Here is a 20587-nt window from a genome sequence, read left to right as displayed (position 1 = left end):
GGTTTTCTGTTTTGGTACTATGTATAAAATGTGCAGACTGCCCTTCCTTTGGGGTTTTCCCATGTCCTGACGGTACTTGCCAGAGGCGTCCGAGTAGTCATATCTTCTACGCTCTCTGTTACTCCCGGGTGGTTGTCACGTTTTCATAACAAACCAGAGCCTAGTGATGCTGTTCTTGAATTATTTCTGTTTACATGTGTATGTAAAATGCAAGTTTATAAGTTTTAAAATAGAAAACACATTGAAGATTGAATCAAATGCTACCAGATGGATAGAGCATTGACCTTAAAATGTGTTTGGGAATCAGTTAAGAAATGGAATGGTTGTTAGCAAGCACTTTTTGCCGTTTACAAGACATGGCTCTAGCAACTTGTTAGTCTTTTTAAGCTTGAGGCCGTTAATCCTTCATGATGAAGCTATGAATTTAATGAAATCTTGGTGAAAGAAAGTACAAGGCCAAAACCAGCCATCTGGGCAGCTCAGACATGGGATATGTATGGAGGTTGGAATCTCTCGTAGGTGCATATAAAGCTATGAAGATGAAGGTTTTGCTGGAAATCCATATGAAACAGCTTACAGAAAGATGTGCCGGTGTTTTCCAGCTTGTTAGCAGGATAGGGTGCAGAAGAGCCTTTCGGAGGAGGTAAGGCAGAAGTAGAGTCCAAGTCCGTGGTTGTACCATCCAGACTTGCGCAGCTGATTGTTACTGGGAAGAAGAGGGCCTTAATGTGCTTGATGAGGTGTGATTTCAGACAATGCAAAGCACCAAGGTATTCCATTCCTACAGGCAAGTCAATCTTTTAAAATCCTGATGGTACTGTCAACCCCATGGAGGAATGGGGTGCTCTGCCAGGAAGCCAGGAGGTGTCTTTATGTAACTTTTACGTCAGGCAAAGACAATTGGGAATATATATGTCAAACTGGCACTTCCCAATATATGTATTTTTTGGTGCCGTATCTCAGTGATATAAAAATTTTCGAGCAGTGACTCAATTTAGCTTATGTTCCTTGCAGTACTCAAAGTAAAATATTCCAACAAATATCATAAAAATCATAAAATATCCGATTTCATCTTTATCTGGGATTAAATTTTTTTTTGCCCAGTCCTAGTATAATGTAACTAAAGTGATTTCCATGTACTAAAAAATAAATACGCGATGATAGCATGTGCAAAAGCTTATTTGCTAAGAAAGCTTGTCTTTTCATTTGAATGACAAAATTCAAAGTTTTCCATTTGTTAAAAAGAAGGAAGATGTGAGAGTAACTGGAAGGTGTTTGGGGAGACTGAGGTCACTGCTGCTGATCTCTGGGTTCAGAGCCAGTTTAGTTTCCCAAGTCCATTTCCAGGGATGAGGGACGTCAGTATTTCACTGGAGCATCCTAAAAGGCCAGACTCGGTGTAACTTGTGCAGTCTTCTGTATTAGTCTGACACTGATGTTGGGGACCTCAGACACCTGCAACACAGGTATTTTAAAGCAGAGGTATTCTGATTTATTTTTCCTGTGTCATTAAGTTTAGCACCCACCCATAGAAGATGCGTCATTGTCCACAACGGGAGCTTTTAGTTCTTCCATGCAACAATTAAAATTTAAAAAAATAAATTATTTGGCCCTGATAGAAAAATTTTGCTGAGCGCTAGCACTCTGTCTCAAGCAGAGCTGTATCAGAGGCACTGGGGTTGCACTGGCACGCATGACGGTGTGGGCTAAGGTGTCAGTCACGCTGATGGTAATACTGGGACGGGGTGTGTGTGAAAAGCAGCACTATGTACATCAATGTACCCCACAGAATACCATAGGAGTACTGATTGCTAATGGGTTTGGTTCTCCTTAAGTTTAACTTTGGCCTTTGGAGCTTTCTGTGTCAGTACAAATGCCCTGAGCTTTTTAGACCTGATAAATTCTCATTTAAAATTTAAAAAAAAAAAAAGTTACTCCTTGCAAACTACAAAGGGGTTTGCTGTCCTTCTTGAGTATGTGGGTCCTCAGCTCTAATCTGGATAGCTCTTCTCATACACGTTCAGAAGAATTAATACAAATGTAATGTAAATGTAGCGTAGCTCTTGAGCTTAATGTTCATTTATGCAGATTCCAAGTTAGCATAAGCTTGCTGGTTTCGGAAGGGGCCAACTTGCTTATGTATAATACTTAGCCTAAAAGGATGTGGTGACTCCAGCCTTCTGGAATGCCTTTTGCCTTTGAAGATACTTGTTGCTGGATCCAGACTGGCTGCAAGTGTCATTTTTTGTTCAGAAGAGTCATGGCTGCATTATTTTCACCTGTGCTGCTGGGCTGTTTTTTTGAAGTTTACATAGTATTCCAAGAAAATCTACTCCCTTTGCTTAAGTGTTCCTCAGAGATCTTATTGCTGAGGACACTTGCATTTTGAATAGAGAATGTCATTTTTGTCCTCTGTGAGAACTGCTTGCAGTAAATTTACTGTGATATTACATCTCTGCTACTGCTGTAGCTCTGCCCGCTGCATCAAATGAGATGCCAGAGCACGGGCAGGAGTCTCCAGCTGTCTCAGGCACACGGCTGGGAATACACCACCTCTCTGCAGGAGCCCTTCCTTATACAGGGAATAATGTGCCTGCTTTTGAAGAGTAAAGCAGGAACTGAGGAGCAGCAGAACTTCCAGCTCGAGTACGGTTAGGACTAAACAGTGCCTAGATGCTACGCAGAACAGTGCAGGACCAAAATGTGATTAGACCTTCTGCGGAAGCAGGAGGATGACAATTTGAAAGGAGCTGCTTCCTCCTCCTCCTTCTCCCCATTCCCCTTAGATTATTTTTTTTTTGTTTATTAAGGAAAACAGACAGTTCAGCTGCAGTTCCTGTGGCAGGGGAAAACCTTCCTTTGGGGTGGGAAGGTTTCTCCCCTCCTATAAAGCCATCTGTTCTTTCATGGCCTGATGCAGGTCATATCGTTATTTTCCTCTTTGTCTGCTGTTACTCGACTTGACAGATACAGCAGTGGGTGCTCAGAACTGGCCTGGTTTAGAAAGGGGAAAATAGTTTAAAGCTCCTGAGCTGTGTAACTAAGAAACCCCATCTTAGCAACTGCTATTACAAGGAGTCTTAAAGATTTGCTTAAATGGCATTACTTTCAAATACTGTCTCTCTCTATCAAGTGGATAGGAAGGGGGTGTATATAGAGGAAGATATATATATATATAAAAAAAAGTGTATGTGTGCGTGTATGCATATATATATAAAAATAAAATAGAACATATAAGTGAATAACAAAAGTAGCTCCAAAAAGGGCAGAGAAGGCATAAATTCAGTTTGACGTCTCAACCATAAACAGAATTAAGAAGGGGGGGAGGCTAAAATGAGGATGGCAATACAGATAATATAAATAATGTATCAATAAGGAGTACTTTTTTTCTACTGTGCCACAGTAATCTTTGTACTAAAGTAAAAACTTGATTCACATTATTGAAAAAAATCTGTGTATAACCTGGTTTTATTATTTATATGCGTAGTGTTTGCTTTTGCAGATTCCTGTAATACATGCATAGATTTACTTGTTCAATTAGCACTGAAAGTTGCTTTCTTCATTGCCATCTGTGTAAACTGTTTGCTTTCTTGTCATTACAAGGTTATGTAGATTGAGGACTGTTCTAAGGAAATCACTTAGAAAAGTGATTTCCTGATATTTGCAGGAGTTTAGGTGGCAGAGAACAGGAAAAATAAAATACTTTATGTAGCCATGATTGCGTTCAGCATATATTTAAACAGATTGACTTAAATATCATGTCTTGTTTCCTTAATCAAACCAGTTATTATCCAAGTTTATCGTCTGATACAATTAGGACACTCGACGCTGTGCAAGTAACTATCAAATGCAATCCCACTTTCAAAGGGCTTTCAAGCTAGTTCAGACAAGAGACAAAACAGTTTATAGGTGCACAATCAGCCAAACGATGATATATAAGGAGCAGGTGTATGACATCCTCCTTCTAGTCAGGCTAAATATGGAAACAAGTAAATGTACTCTGTTTTAATAACTGCTCTGTAATAGAAATGATGCCACAAATAATTTCAGCAGACATTTTAGTAGCAGAAGTTGAGCCATGTGAACAGAGAGTGTTTCTGAAGCATCCAAGTGCAAAGGGAATGGTATTATATAGAGCCTGGATTATCCAAGTATAGCAAGCAAGAAAGAAGAAAGTCATAGAAACTGGAAGTAAAGCACTGGCAACGTGCCTTGAAAGGAAGCTCACATAGTGCAGAGCCCTTTCTGGAAAGAGAAGTGAAACCCTGGGCAAAAAACTTGTTCTCGGTGCGATCCTGTTGTTTCATGGAAGTGGGATCTTAATGGGAACTGCACTGATGGTTTAAAAAGTTCATACCAAAAAAAAATAATCCACTTTTCTAATGCAGGGATCTTGCTAGCTTTCTTGTATTCACTATTTATGGAGGGGGACGGTAGCAATAGCTGAAATTTTGCAAAAGAGAATACCTACTCCATGGACAAGGTACTGTGAACACCTTGTATCTTGTTGCCAAGCAAAGTTTGGTTTACAATAGTGAGAGATGCAGTTGTTTACATCTGTTCTCTGAATGGGTAAGGTTAGGTGCAGAGACTGTGTGGTGCGCACAGCCCCAGAGCAAAACTGCAAGATCAGGGAACTGAACTTGCAGGCTGAGTTGTGATCCTCTGCCCATGACAGGGATGATGCCAGCTCCCAGAATGATGGGATGTTCCATGGGATGCCCTACTTGTGGAAAAATATTTTGTGGAGGCTCCGAGGAGACCTTACAGCAGCCTTCCAGTACCTAAAGGGGGCCTACAGGAAGGATGGGGAGGGACTCTTTATCAGGGAGTCTAATGATAGGACAAGGGGTAATGGTTTCAAACTGAAAGAGGGGCGATTTACATTGGATATTGGGAAGAAATTCTTTACTGTAAGGGTGGTGAGGCACTAGAACAGGTTGCCCAGGGAAGCTGTGGATGCCCCATCCCTGGAAGTGTTCAAGGCCAGGCTGGATGGGGCTTCGAGCAACCTGGTCTAGTGGGAGGTGTCCCTGCCCATGGCAGGGGGGTTGGGACTAGATGATCTTTAAGGTCCCTTCCAACCCGAACCATTCTATGATTGTGCACCGGAGAGGTTTCACACTAAAAACAATTGTATTTACTGTAGCTTGTGGTAAGGTAGCAACAGGGTTGGGTGGCTGCATCAGGACTAAGCAGTTTACAAAATGGTGAAATGTTCGGTTTTTGAAGGATGAATCACGCCCCTCCCCCCCCCCACCTTCTTGAGCGTACCCAACTTAGCGTCCTCATGAAGCAAAGGGTTCATCTCAACTGCATCCTGCTCCCCCTCTAGCAGTGATTGTCCCTTCCTTATCCTAGTTTGCTCTCCTCCATCACTGGCAACACATGTGCCTCCCCTGCGCACACAGCGCGCAGTGTTAAATTCTGGTCATGCCGAGTGGGTAGAAGTGGGTGAGTTGCTGTTGTGCTGGAACAGATGGCGTCTGCAATGCAGCCACCAGTTATGTGCATGTGTTGTAGGTGGTTGCTAAAGGAAAAGGGGATAATTTACAGATTTTGTTGAAAAGGTTTGTTAGTTTTCTCTTATTTATTGGGGGTGGAATAATTAGAAAGCTGAGGTCAGTTTGTTGGGTTTTTTTCAGCGGCCAGTGGTTGACAGTGGTTTGGTTTATTTAGATGAGGGCAACTTGGTGCATTGGGCCAAGGTAACATGACAGGGATGGTTAAGAAGAGGGGAATCTAAATGATTATTTTCTGTCTCTTGATAACTTTCAAGTAGCCAGGTTTCTGGATCACAGTCTACAACTTCCAGGTGTTCTTATCTTCCGCTGTTATGTCCCCATCACTTATTGCTACCGAGACCCCCACTCAGGTTGCCTGCCAGTCGCACCTTGCCTGTCCAGCTGGTACCGCAGCCTGTGGCTGGCCTCTTTCCTTCACAGGGAAAAGCTTGCAGCCACCCACCAGGTTTTTCCTCCCGTGGATTCCCAAAGTCTCTCGGTGTCTCTCGGCCTCCTGCCTCTCACCTGAACTTCCCCAGGCCCACACATCCCTCCTCAGGCAGCTGCAGTGCTCAGAGGCTCTTCACCAGCCCCTGGCACAGTGACTGCCTGGTCCCCGCCCCAGGGGCTGGCGTGCTGTGTCCCTGTCCTTGGAGAACCCCCTTTCCATGAGGGGACAAATTAAAGAAGGTGCAAAGGAGCTACCGAGGGCAACAGCTGGACAATCACCCCAAAGGTGCTGGTGACCTGTAATGGACCACTCCTGGCCCCTGGATTTGTGGCCCTGTCTTCAGTTTTGGGGCATTTTGGATGGGTCCCATGAGATCCCAGTCAACTCATCTGTGCTAATGGTTTTCCTTTAGGAAGGGCATCAAAAGTTGGTTGGTTGTGTGGGTGTAGGCTTTTTAAGTTTTTTCTGTTGTTATAATGAATATGTTGATAAAAGTGCATTTGTTGCAGTGTTTTGTTTGTGGTGGATATGTTGTTTTTTTTTTTTAGCTAAAGAGATTTTAATCTACATGAGGGGAGGTCTGGCAAAACTTGGAGGAAAAGACAGAGCATTCATTTCCATCAGCTTGCAAACAATCTTTATTTTTGTACAAAACAAATTACAGATGTCCCTGGAAGACCTGTGGTACCAAAAGTAGCCACTGAATTCCCTTGTCCAGTTATCAGCAAGAGTCTGACTTCCTGGGAGTCGCAACCCAAGATTTACTGCCTTCCCAGTGACATTGTACTGTGAGGTCCTGTCTAATAAAATTAGAAGATAATTCACGTATGTTGTATAGTTCACAGCTTAATTTCTCAAGCTGAGTGGTGTAAGGTATTTATCAACTGGTTTAATAGATTAGATCTCTGCCTGCACCTCCCCACGCTCCGCTGCGTGTGGATGGAGGCTGACAACTCTGCCTTTATAAAAGCGTTCCTTGCTCAACCCCATGACTAATGCAGATAATTATTTTTAAAACAGCTCTGGGTGCCGCTGCAGTGCGCTTTCATGTGCACGCAGAAATGTGTGTTTATGTTCATCTGGCGTTTGTGAACCCCAGGGTGCAGTGTGAGCCTTACTCTTACCATGCAGTTTAAAGGAATACTTTGCAGGGCTAATGTCACAGTGGGGAGCCAGCTCGTGGGGTCTGGATGTCCAGAAGCAGAAAACAGGGAGTGTAAAAATAAATAAATACAGACAGACATTAAAGGGAACTCATTTCATGGCATGTTATTAAGTTCCTGTATTCCCAAAGACCCTCAAAGTTGGTCCGTTTCACACAGTGACCAATTATTTCTCCTATCCAAACCTGGCTGAATGTGGAACAAAAAAAAAAACCACCACACCTCAAAACCAAAACGGAGGAAAAAAAAAAACACCAAAAAAAAAAAGCCCCAAGCCTCTTTTAGATTTGACATCCTGGTATGGGAGTGGGTTAAAAACCAGATTGATTTGACGTGACCTTTTTTAAGGAGTTGTTGATGGTGTTTGCTTGTATCTTGGTTGCTTACTGCGTGTTCACATAAAATTAGATAATTTGTTCCAGTGCTTTTCTAGGAATTGAAATTGAAGCCACTTGCTCTATCCTTGGACGTTTCAGTCTTTTTTTTTTGAGATTAACATCTTGCTTGTCTCTTTTACCATTATCCAGTGCCATTCTTTCTCCAAGCGCTCCACAAAAACTTCTAGGGGTGCGGAGGGGTTCCCCCGCAGGCTGATGAACACCCTGGGTGCATTTCCTCAGGTCTAGCCAGTTAAATAAGCCTAGGTGTTCTCTACCTTACCAGACTACTCTTTGGATTGCTCCTTTTCTGGTACCATCTTAACTCTTCCACCCATTCTCTGGGTATTATTTTTCTTCCCATCCGTGTTCTAGCTGGATCCTTTTCAGTGACTACTAAAGCAAAGCGGCATTAATTACTCTGATCCTCAGTGCCAGCTGCTCCCCTCCCACTGAGAAATGATCGTTATTGTCTTGCTAATATATTAATTTACATACTTCCCTGTTACTGTTGCTGTTCGATGGGTCTGTTCTCTGTCTCTGCTGTTTGATTTTACCTTTGGGAATTCATGCTCTTCTGTCGTGCTTCTCCTGAATAACTTAGCCTATTTCCTATTTTTCTGATTTTTCAAGAGTTTCAGGCTGTTGCAAAGCTCCTGACAGAGCCAAGTTGCTCTCCTGCTATGCTTCCTCCGCACTGGCATAACGTACGTGTGTGTGTGCGCGCGCGGTTAATACTGTTTCTGTAGAGAGCTTCCCATCCTCCCAAACTCCCTTTTCCCTTTAACTTTCTGGAAAATCATTGCCATCGTATCCCAAGAAGATCTTGAGCCTCTTGCCTGTTTCATAGCTTTCTGTTGGGAAAGGCAAAGGCTACCGAAGTCTCCAACTAATGGCTTAAAAAAAGCTTTAAAAAAAAAGACAAGAAAAGAAATTGAAGCTGCCTACCTAATGTTCCTTGTTAGATGACCTGTAGCAGACCTCTCGTGAGTCCCGTGCTGCTGCTTTCATTTTCATTACTAAGTAGAGACATCTAAGCTTATCCTTATGGCCTGTCAGAATAAAGACAGAATATAAAAATAAATAAAATGATTCATTGATATACCAGACTAATTGTTTTTTTCTCGTTGGGCTTTTCCTAAACATCTTTAAACTTATAGTCCAGGCACATGTGACAGCTAACAAGCTTTTGGTATTCTAATTACTTTCTAATCAATGACTTGAGTTCCTTTTCAGCTGGTCTGTTTGGTTTTTAAAGGGAAGTTTTTCACAGTGTTTTTATTTTTTAAATAAATTATAAAAAAAAAAAGTAAGTTTTGCTGAAAACCTACTAATTTCATGGAGATTCATTTTATCGTCAAATTTATTCTAGGAAAGTTGTTCCCCTTCTTTCCACTGTAGGTGCACTCATCATCTGGAGCACAGAGGGAGTCTGATACAAAGGGCTGGGAGAAGTATCTGTGCGTGCCAGTGAGGCCGGGCAAGCCTGTTTGTGTCAGCGGCAAGCGGACAGTTTTGGGCAAGAGGAGGGATGGGACATCCTCCCTGAATACCCCCAAGCCCTGCCCCTATTTAAAATAAAATTAAAAATCATCTTGGGACTTGATTCGATTATGCAGCCCTTTGAAGAAGCATGCAGTAGATGGCTCGACGTGTCCTCCTCGCCACCTGAGACTTCCAGCCATCCTAAGTCCTAAGGCTGCTCCGGCATCAGCTCAGTGGGTGCCTTCCAAGGAGGCTCTCGTGCTCCTTGGAGCACATCTGCCGCTGCTTGCTGGGGGCAGAGGGAAAAGCCCGGCAGCTGGCTGATGTGAGCACTGGCAACGCAGCTGGCAGACAAGCACGAGGGAGCTGCTGCGTCTGGTCTTGATCATAACAGAGCATTTAGCTCGTAGCTGTGCCTGGGCCGAGGGCCGCCCGGCAGACACGAGAAGCGAAGGCGGCAGTTCTCCTGCGTTTTCATTATTTAACCTCTACCATTTTACAGCAACTGAGCATAAAACCCCAAAAGGTTTCTGAAGAAGGTTATTTGTGAATTCAGGGAGTTATTTTCCTTCGCTTTGCAGCATGCGGCATTGATTAGCTAAAGTAAAATATGTCACCATGACATTTTATCCCCTTCCTTGAAAATGGATCAATGTAATTATCAGGTTGGAGAAGCTGGTTGCCTCAGCTGCACGCTGCCTCGCCAGGACCTCCTGTAACATCTCTTGGCACTGTGGGCCTGCTTGGATTTTATATGTGATTTTTTTTTTTTTTTTTTTGGCGCATCAGTCTGCTACTCACAATGAATCCAAGAACAATAAAGATGGATTTCTGCAGCCACCACCCCTCTCTCTCAAGGAAGGAATATGGTAGTGCATGCAGTTTAACACACTGATGCATCTTTTCCCTCTTCTGATGATGAAGCAATGAGCAGAGGAGCAGATCTGTAGGCTGAAGATGCCTTGCTGTCCAACCCTGGGATCCACCTGGCCTGTCTGCCATCGATCCCTTCTGGATGAAACAGGAAGATGGCTTCACTTGCTGTTTTCAAAGTACAAGGTGGTATGGGTTAGTGTTGGGTCAATGGTTGGACTCGATGATCTGAAAGGTCCCTTCCAACCTGGACAATTCTATAATTCTATTAAATTCTATAATTATGAAAGCTGACCTAAATGATTGCTGTTGACATTTTTGTTAGACAAATTGGGCTTTCCCAGTCCTGGTGGTTATTCACAGGAGTACAGAATTTCTTATTATGAAAAGAGACTACATCCATCCAATAAAAATAATGAGGTTTAGTCAACCCAGATGACATAACGCTTTCTGAATTATACTTTACGTTTTGCCAGACAGCCTCCCTTGCCTGGCATCACCCACAGGGAGCAGCAGTCTCCCTCCTACCCTGCACCCAGTGAAGCGTGCCTTCGTGAGCCTGACTGGGAGCCCCAGTGTGTAGGAGAGACTGGGCTAAAAAATGACAAACTACAGCTCTTATCAGGCCCTCAGTGGCACTTAGAGCTAAAACCACTCCAGTATTTTTTTTTTCATCCTCATTTTCCATGAAAAGTATTAACAATGCAACTTTTTTCATCAAATGTTTTCTCTTGGGCTAGAAATTCATTTTCTGCCCTCTTGAAATTCTTGTTTGTGAGACCCCAGGGGAGGAATGCAATATCTGAGCCTGGGACACTGAAGTAGCACATGTACAATATTCTGACAAGCAATAGGAAAGCAAATCTATTGTATTTGCATCTTGCAGCAGCTGATGCTAATGTGCAATGCCAAAATAAATCCAAGTGATATCGTAGATTTACAGTCAATACTTAAGCAAGTTGTTTACTTAGTAATCAGAAAGGCTAATGATGATCAGATCTGTCTGGAAATATGCTGGCCTGCAATATGTAACATTTTTATTTCCTTGCATAAATGAGTTAGATCTGAAAGCATCGAAGGGCTTAAAAACTGAAAAAAAAAAAAATGAAAATCTTTCCTTCAAGCTATATATATGCTTCTGGATACCTTAGAGACAGTCTTTTTTTTTTCCTTTTTTTTTTTTTTAAAAAAAAAAAAACAAAAAACCAAAAAAACCAAAAAACCAAACAGTAATAAGTGCATTGGAAACAGAGCCTGTTGGAACACTTCTGCAAAGAGCAATTTGAAAGAGAACTGCAATGAAGAGGGCCGATCCGGAGCAGCCATTTCAGCCTGGAACTGCCATTACCTGAATTAACTGCCAAGCGGTGTGCGGGCAGGGGTCCGTGTTCCTGGGTTTGTACAAGTGCTGAGAGGTCCCTTGGAGCCTGTGCAAGGGAAGGGATGGCGGCTGTGTTCCCTCTCCTTCCCTCTTTCCTTTCCCTCCTGGTTGCCCCCCACCCCGTGATTTCTGAGGACTCGTTTCTAGGTGTTTGTGGTGTCATGGGACAGCAGCGGTGTGTGTGTATCCTGAGGTAGTAAATGGGGGGGTGGGAGGTGTCACAAAATCCCTTAAGGCTCCTTATTTTTCAGCCTCTGTGCAGCTCGTACCTGAAACGAGAATAACGCTGAAGGAGACGTCTGTAATTTGTACGGGCAGGGAGATGAGCGGCTCCCACAGCAGCACGGCACCCCCACAAACGGACGCTCAAACTGCCCAGGTTACAACACGTGCTTAGACGAGCATTTTCCCATCTGGTGGAGCAGGATGCTCATTTCCTGAGTACAGGTGGTGCCCATGTTGATTCGGCAGCTCTTACGAAGGGGCTTCCTGGGGTCTAGTCCAGCCAGCCTCTGGCTAGAGAAGAACGAAGGGAGGAGAGACCCAATCCGCCGGCGTGCGACAAGCAGAGCTGATGACAGGGATGTCACTTGGGTGAATGGCAGAAGAAGCTACTGAGAGAGCACCTTAGAAATGCTGCCAGCAGGCAAAGCCACCCATGCTTCGAGGCTGGTGTGCTGCGGTGTTGCTCTCCTGTGAAGCTCATCAACAGCAATCAGCGCTGGCAACAGGCAAGGGGGATGCGCTGGGCCAATTGCACCTGGTAAGTACATGTCAGAAACCAGCCTGCTGTGAAACGGTCAGAGATTAAATGGGGTGCAAATGTGAAGCGTGTAGGTTTGCTACTCAAGAGGATTGTTTCCCAGAGCGGAGGCTGCTTGAAAGGAGGGAAGAGCTGGCACTGCAGGCGATATTGGGGATGTTGCTATGGCCACCGGGAAGCTCGGGGAGGGGGCGCATACAGCAGTGCAGAATGACAAGGTGGCTGCAAGAACAAACCTCTACTAATCATTTTGGGAGTAGTTCCTGCCAATGAGCAGCACAGAAGAGCCTGACCTCCTGCTGAGGCTGCCCTGAAACCTCTGAGGAAGTTTGCCTGTTGTTTTGCTGCACACGAGGACAGCATCTATGCTGCTGGAGAAGGAGCGTAAAGAATCCGTGTGTGTGTGTAGCCTGTGTCTGCTGTTGGGTTGGTGAACGGGAGTTTACTTACTTAATAACAGAAGCGATGCAAAATTTTTTGCCTCCTTTTGGTCCTCTGTAAGGTGCTGCCAGCCAGGCTGGTACAGTCCTCTGCTCCGGTGACCTGGGCTTGGATGTAGCTGGGTAAATGTTTTCCATTCCCATGTATTATTCACTGTAAGATTTGAATATTTCATCTAAAGCAAGTTCTTGACATTCACTTATATTCACTTTCTCTTCCTTCTCCTTTCCTCCCCCGCAGCCCGGGGAACAGCTAAGGTGAAAACATGAAGTCAGTATCCAAATCGGCTCCTGCAAGCAAGGAGGGTGAGAGATGCTGATGGAAACTGGCTGTAATTGGAAGCAACTGTTGTATGGAGAAGGCAGAGCTGGGAGAGATGTAAAAAGCCCTTGTGTTTGCCTCAGCGCTTAGAAATATGTGGATAATTTATTCCTGGGATGAGAGGTGCCACTGCTGGAAAAAGGGATGCAGGCAGAGAAAACATCTACTCTGGGAGTTTTTCTTGCATTAAGTATTCTTTAATCTCTGTTTCTGCTGCTTGTATCATTTTGGTACTTAACAGGGGACATACTTTAAAGCTCAGCTTTAAGAAGAGTGTCTGAGAGGTGACAGGTTTCCCTACAGCTCAGCTGACAGACAGTCATACCTGCTGGCTTTAGTGACTGCTGTTGCCCCTGCAGTGCTTGGGAGGGAACTCTGTCACCAGGATAGGAGCTGGATGCACCCCTTGATCCCCTGTAATCATGAGAATTGCTAAGTGGTAAATGCTTCTTGTAGTGCCAAATTGCCTTGTCACTTGTAATTGCAGGACCTTCCTTGGAGCAATGGGTAAGCGAAGGAGATTCTCATACGGCAGGTTTTACAGCTCTGCTGCAGTCTCTGACACTTAACGTGATGGCTTAACTTATTCAAGTGGAAGGCCAGAACAAGAAAATAACCCCTGGAAAGCCCTGCAAATGGTCAGCTCTAATCAGAAAGGTGGCCATGGGCTCCTCTCAAAGCTTCGCTTGGCTGGAAACTGTGGCATCAGGAAAGGAAGTGATCCGAGAGGCTGCCTAATCTAACATGTGGCATCTCACATGCTTGTTTGTAGCCCTTGCTTATTTGTGGATCTGAGTCTGCTCTCCAGACTCTCGTGTACATATCAGCTTGAAAGTTCCATCCCGCCCGAGCCGTCGTAACAGCTTCCCAGCACGTGCCCAGGGAAATCCCAGCACATTGGAAGTCAAATGGCTTGATTAAAAGCAGAGGTTTTTGTTGTGGGTCTTGGGCAGCCCTTTTATGTTTTTGCTAGTCAAAATGTTCAGAACTGAAATGACCTGCTTTGAGAAGGTGAGCTTCTTTTTCTTGCTGGGACTGATGCTATTACGCTATACAAAGAGCAATCATCAGCATTTCTGCAGTACCCAGGACGGCTTTCCCTCCATTAACATTAGCAGATGTCACTAGTGGGTGTGCTGGCTTGGACGGAGGAAACCCACTCCCGGCTTGGTCATCCCATCTAAAGCAACTGGTGCCATGGCAGACCTCTGCTGTTTGGGGCTTGTTCTCCTTTCAGAGACAGTGAGCATTTTAGGCTGTATAATTTTTCTGGCTGTATTGTGCCAGCTGGACAAATATGCTCTCTGTTCCCTCCCCTCCCTTTTGACACATTGCTGGGGACCAAGATTTGCTCTGTTTATGATTTCTGTGAATAAGGTGGAGAGGCGCGGCCTTCTCTGCTCATTTGTTTTTCCCATCTTCTTGAATTGTGCTGGGACAGCTGGTCTTCTGGAGCATGCACAGTTTTCAGTTACAGCAGTTATTAAGTGTTTAGACTGTGAGAGGGTCACCTCACTGCTGAAGAACTGAACAGGTCTTTGGGTTTTCCTTAACTGATGCAGCCATTTTGTGCTACCATTCTTTGGTAGAAGAGGTGGCCATTTGCAAGAAATAACTCATCAGTAACTTCTGAGTGCTTGCACCACGCTCTCCCACTCAGCATCTCCTCTGGTCCCACTGCTTCTCCTAGGAACTACTTGGATTTCTTCTTTCCTTTTTTTAGGTCTTCCTTCTCCCGGCAGACCCAAAAGTTTGGCACAATGTGCTGCCGCTGCTCACCCGGAAATTCACAGTACTGAATAGTCAACAGCTGCACGCAGAATGAGACACAGAGCCTTGGTGCAGCTCCTCAGTGCTGAGGGGTGTGATCCTGAGGGTTTTTCTAGTTACAAACTCTTTCATGCCCAAGCTGCCTTCACGCTGCAGCTGTACAAGTGACTTCAAACTTCACTATATAAGCACTTTCAATTTTTTGAATGGGAAAAGGTTGCGATGAAAAGCCGAATGTTGCAATGGCCTGCCTTCTACAGAAGACAAATAACCTCTTAGAGGAAAGGTAATGCGCGATGGAATTGCAAAGCTGGTATGTTGTCCTTCTGCAGGCCCAGCTAAATGTAGGGGGTCCATGTAAATGTTCCAGCCTTTCCACTTGAAAAAATCTTCTCTTCTTCCTCTTGGGACTAGATCAAATCATAGCAAACTTCTTGATCATCTTCCTACTAAAGCAAGCTGGAGTATCATCCGCTTAAAGCCCATCTTCTCTTATTTATATGCCTTTACTAGCTTTAGAGCAAAGATCATCTCAAGCAGTATACAAAAAAAACCCTTCTCAAAGAAAGTTCATCCTTATGAGCCCATGGTTGTGGTTTTGCAGGTTTTCTCTCTAAGTACAGGGAATAAACCTCAAAGTAAGCTCCCAGCGTCACACCACAATTTCTCTCCAAATAAGACTCCTTTATTAAAAAACTAAAAAAACCAACCCAATCCCCAGCACCACAATATTTTTTTGAAGATTAAAAACTTGCTCAGAAGAAATAGACAATCTAACAGGGCCACCTAGTGATACCACCAGCGACAAGGTACAGCAAGGACTACGGCAGATCCCAAGCCTAATCGTCAGTCTGCTCCATGCAGCGGAAGAGGAACAGAGGAAGAGGCGCTGGTGGCTACTTTCCCAAGCACTCTGGGGTCCCCATCTGAAACCGGGCTGGTTTACAGCACCTAACTCAACTGAAGCACCTGGTCTGGGTGGATTAATGCTGTTTCTAGAGGGAAGAAACCAATCATGGGTGTTGTGAAAGAGCCTGCACCAGATCCCACCTGTTCCAAAGCCCAAGATAATACCTTCTCTGCAAGGCAGAGTTACCATGTTGTTCCAAGGCAAAATTATGACTAAACCCAGTTGCTTTTAAGCTTCTTTTTTCCCAGGCTACCTGGCAAGCCATAAAACTACTTTATTGCTTTTTGCTGCCTGATTACTAAGTGCCTTTAAAGGCTGTGTAGTTAGCATACTACAGGCTGCACCTTTGCATAAAAAGCCTGGCGTTTAGCTAAGCTTGAAGGAAAGCTCTTTATTTCTTCTTTCAATTTCCCAACAGCCAGATGCGCTTCATCTCCTGGCTCATAAAACAGTAAGCGCCATAGCCCTTCGTGCCCAAGGAAGCAAGCAAAAGCCTTGAGACAACAGAGTTAAAATATTGAGCAGATCCGGTGGTTTCTTGCAGAACCAGTTCATGGGCTGTTTTGCAGTGATACCTGTGGGTAAAATTCTCTTGCCTGCTCACCCTACAAGCATGTGGGAGGGTGCAGTCATGAGCCCGTTCAATACCTTAGACAGGCTGTGAGGTTTTAACCTTTGCAGAAGTTGGCAAATTGGCCTAACAGAGCTTTATTATATATTTTTTGCTAGGAAAGAGCTGGGCCTGATCAGTGGAGGCAATCTGTTTTGGCAGGCCACTGTTTCCTGGGGCTTCCAGTGGGAAGGTGTGTGCCCAGCGACAGGACAAGGGGCAGCGGGCACACACTGGAACACAGGAGATTCCATCTCAACATGAGGAGGAACTTCTTTACTTTGAGGGTGGCAGAGCACTGGAACAGGCTGCCCAGAGAGGTGGTGGAGTCTCCAACTCTGGAGATCTTTAAAACCCGCCTGGACGCGTTCCTGTGCAACCTGCTCCAGGTGACCCTGCTCTGGCAGGGGGGTTGGACTAGATGATCTCTGGAGGTCCCTTCCAACGCCTACCATTCTGTGATTCTGTGTGTGTGTTTTCCAAGGAGCAGATTTGGTTTCAGCAACCATCTGATGAAGCTTCACGTGCAAGCTGCCTTTGCCCAGCCTGAGGAAGGGTCTCACAGCCATCAAGCCCTGGTGGGGCCGTGCCAGAGAGCCCTGCCTCTATAAATGGCCTTGGGGGATTCCACAGGCAACGGGGGGAAGCTCTGGCAAGGTAAAGCCTGTCTTTTTGCTGCTGGCGGTGTATATGATCATTAATATAGGACGTTGATGAAAATTCATTCAACTTTCCCTGCGCTGTCTGCTAACGGTCATTTTTTCTGTGACTCGCAGCTCAGACAATGGCTTGGGCCTGTGTGTTCCACTTTTGCATATAACCTGTATAGGTTTGCAAATGCAAAGATACTTGTGTCCTGGGCTCTATTTGAACATGCTTTTAATTACAGGGAAATTGAAATTAAACAGGCTTCAGAGTCTCTTGCTCCACACGAAGGCAGAATCTCAAAAAATGATCAGTTTTGTTCCATGTTCTGTCTTTGCCTGGTTAGGCTAATATTTGCAGAGGAATATTATGTTTGATCAGTCATTTTTCATTACTTAGAACAAAATTTCCATTAGTAAGTCTTTAAAAAGAATTTATTTTTTTAAAAAAATATCTGAGTTTTGGTCCTAGAAAGACCTGGTGACATCCCTTCTGTTTCCTAATGCTATGGGATGTGCGAGGTCACTATTCATTTCTTAGGACAATGAAACGTCAGGGATGGATGCTGACTAATTTGCCCCAGACCAGTTCAACGGCAGTCTCAGGCAAATGACCTGGATCCTGACTCTGTGGCCTGCTCAGAAGTTTGAGCAAGACTCTGGATTGTGAACGGTATGCACAAATCTCATCAAGTCCTCCCAAAGAATAACCTTTTCTCACACTTTCCTGTAAAATTATTCATCTGGCCAGCTGTTGTCTGGCATGTGCTGTACTAAATATGATATATATGCCTTTGGTTTCTGTCTCTTGTTTGTGTGAATTGCTGCACCTGGGATCTCAGAGTTACCCGAACATGTCCAAGGTGCAGTGCAGAGGGACCTTCTGACTTCAGATGCCCCACAGCTAAAAACCAGCATCATCCACAACTTCTCCCATTAAGGGTTTTTACTGGAGCACCAAACATATAGTATTCACAATATTCCAAATGCCAATAATCCAGATGTGTGATGCCAGATCAACTTCAGATGTTTTTTATCAGAACAGCTTAAGCTGATCACTTTTTCCTCAACTCATTCAGCTCTGCTTGTTTTAATTAGGCAGACTTGCAAGCACTGAATTTGATATCTAGTCGACTAAGTTCCACGTAGCCTGATGGTCTGTGGTGTAAATATGATGCATGGATCATATGCATCCCTGCTGAAGGAAGGATGGAAATGTGGTATGCCACAACTATGAGAGGCAGGGAATCACCACATTTTTGTGCATCTCCCAGGACCATATAGCGTTCAAGCAGTGGTTAAGACCTATAACTTCCAAAGCAAAGACTTTTGACTGTGTTACAAATTAACCATGAAATATTGCCCTTTCAGGGGTTTCATTCATAAATATCAGTGCTGCTTTTTGGGTAGTAGTAGCAGATATTGCTCCTGGACTACTGTTGTTTAGGTAGCAAGACAAAGCCAAGATGTTTGTGCCCAGGGATGGGCCGGGGTGATGCAGCTCCCACCATCGGGGTCTCGCTGCACCGGGAGCACAGAGACTGCAGGGCGTTGCGGGCTGTGGGCAGAGGAAAGCTGAGCACAAATCCCTGTGAGACATCTTGGCATGGTAGCGTAAATGAGCTGCTGGGCTTGGGGCTCGAACGCTGGGGTTTAAGTCTATTCACTCAAACACGATACCTTCTTTTCCCTTCCAGGAGGCAGCTGCTCCATTTCTCCCACCCCAGCTCACAAATGGGCCCATGAACGCAGCCTTGCAAGAAGATGTTGTGCTGTGGGTGCTCGTGGATGGGGTGAGGGACATTCCCAGCTCTGCTGCAGGTGTGTTTGCTAACCCCCAGTAAGGGAGGAAGGTCAGCAGGCAGTGATGGCTGAAGCCTGCCCAGGCAGCCTCATGGGTGGATGCCTGGCTGGGTGTCGGGGGAAGGAAGGCGGGCATTGCCCCCCCCGAGCTGCGGTGGGTGGAGAGCTGGGGCTCCTGTTCACTGAGGTGGCATTTCCCCGGAGTTTGGGGGCACACCTTGTGTCTGTTCTCTCACCGGCAGCTAGAAGGCCAAGCCTTGAAGATAGGTACGCTCAAAGGCTGTCCTGCAGTTACACCTATTGCCAGAGCAAAGGTTGGAGCTTTTGTCTGCACAGTCTGAGATTATTAGATAGACACAGAGACTATCAGAGGTCTCTTTGCTAATGGAGGGTGGCTTGTGCTTTTTCTGTTGCTTCTGAAAGACGCCTGAAGCTATTTGGCACCCAAGGAGCTGCACAAATTCCATGCTGGCATGTCTTTCTATTTCCTCGGAGCTTGATAACAGGCTAACAAAGTCACACTAATTCTGCTTCTTATATTCAAATCGGCAGCCTTTCTTGCAAAGCTGTACATGCCATTCAATAAAAGTCTGAATGACCTTCATTAGGCCAAGATGTTTTTCTGCGGCAATGATGCTAGGGGAATTGTGGGCTCTTTTTTTGCATTTATTAACCAGTAGGGTTGTGAGGTAGGAAAGGATGTGCTATAGGACACCCCGCGTGCTATATGAGCCTGGGCTTGCAGGCAGGCCACACCAGAGCTCAGCAAAACCAATATCATTTTCTCCCCAGGCCATCTGACCTGCTGCCCTGGGTACCGCGTCAGCTGGCTTCATCACCCGGCTAATTGCAGAGTTGCATCTTCTCCTCCTACATTTCCTATTACGCACAGGAGATGCATTGCAGAGAGGGTGCTGGGGCAGCAGCCCCCAGATGAGGAACAGGAGAGAAGCAGGAGGTCAGCAGCACACGTGCTGCTGCCAGAAGCTTCTGGCTCAGTCCTGGCGGGGCTGAGTGATTCATTCGCCCAAAGTAAACTGGGGGATGACTTGTCACGGGGCAATGCTAACCTAGAATACATGGCTGGTTTATGAGCAGACAGATTTAAAGAAAATAAAGCCTTTGAGGCAACTTGTCCAATCCATTTTGAATTTGTGTGCGTGTGTCTGTGTAAGGGTTGCTGGTTTCCCCTAGAGGCCCTTTTCTCTGCAGAATGATGTATCTATCTGAAAAAGGAAAAAGAACTCCAATCCTAAGCAGAGTTAGCTTTAATATTCAAGAACTAAAAATCTGCCCCCGGTCAAATCTGTGAGTTTTGGCTTACCCTGGTACACTGTATCAGAGTGTAAATGTGGGGCCAGTGAGTGCACAGCGTAGATCGATGTTCCTGATGCTTCTCCCTGATGTTTGCAGGTGACCCCATTGCCCCACCTCATCCTTGTCCCATGCAGACATGCCTGAGAGCTGTTAATCGAATCCGGGGACAGCCTGAGAGCAGAGAGGCTGCGTGGAGGCCAGGGGTAGGCGTCCAGTTAAATAGCTGTGAGGCAAGACCTGCAGACAGTGTTTAAGTGGGCAGCCAGGTCTCTTGGGCCTCATGTGCTCAACACACCATTTGTCCTTTGGTTTCTATCTCTTGGTTTCCTACTGAGGTGCCCAAAGCCCATGAACGCTGCTGTACCTTGTTCATATCAGGAGACAACATGCCACTGTCATATGTGCCATCAGGAGAGCCCGGTAGCCCTCTCCCACGCCTACCTGTGGGAACCCCCGGCCCCGGGCAGGGATGCTCCGTCTGTCCAGCAGCAGAACATGTCACAGCAAGGCAGGCACCTCTGTGCCATGATCAAGCATGGCCCTGCTGCAGGTATCCAGGATGCTGGCCCGTGAGTCGGGGAAAGATTTTTCAAGCAGTATGTGAAAAGGGTCAGAGCTGTTTTTCCACAGGAAGGAAATGATAGAAAAATGAGCAATAATTCAGTGGTTTGACCCTGCACCCACTGCGAGCGGCTCCGACCCCCCGCGTTCAGAAGTGAAAGATGAAAAACTTTTCTTTCATAGGTCAGGGAGTAATTGCAAAGAAAAGAGCTT

The 20587-nt window shown here is 45.3% G+C and overlaps 1 long non-coding RNA gene across 2 annotated transcripts; it reads left to right on the top strand.

Annotated features, from left to right (window-relative positions):
- The first annotated feature begins 11777 nt into the window (after positions 1-11777).
- On the top strand, positions 11778-19546 carry LOC134510730 (uncharacterized). Of its 2 annotated transcripts, none has more exons than XR_010069701.1 (6): positions 11778-11997; positions 12679-12743; positions 16534-16706; positions 17235-17366; positions 18391-18514; positions 19289-19546. It is a non-coding gene; the product is annotated as an uncharacterized LOC134510730 (long non-coding RNA). The 2 variants fall into 2 exon arrangements; XR_010069702.1 differs by lacking the exon at positions 11778-11997 and adding an exon at positions 12443-12560.
- The last annotated feature ends 1041 nt before the right edge of the window (positions 19547-20587 follow it).

The sequence above is a fragment of the Chroicocephalus ridibundus genome, chromosome 2 (assembly GCF_963924245.1).
Source record: "Chroicocephalus ridibundus chromosome 2, bChrRid1.1, whole genome shotgun sequence".
Lineage (NCBI taxonomy): Eukaryota > Metazoa > Chordata > Aves > Charadriiformes > Laridae > Chroicocephalus > Chroicocephalus ridibundus.
The sequence above is the reverse complement of the archived record's forward strand: the minus strand, read 5'-3'. Positions and strand labels throughout refer to the sequence as shown.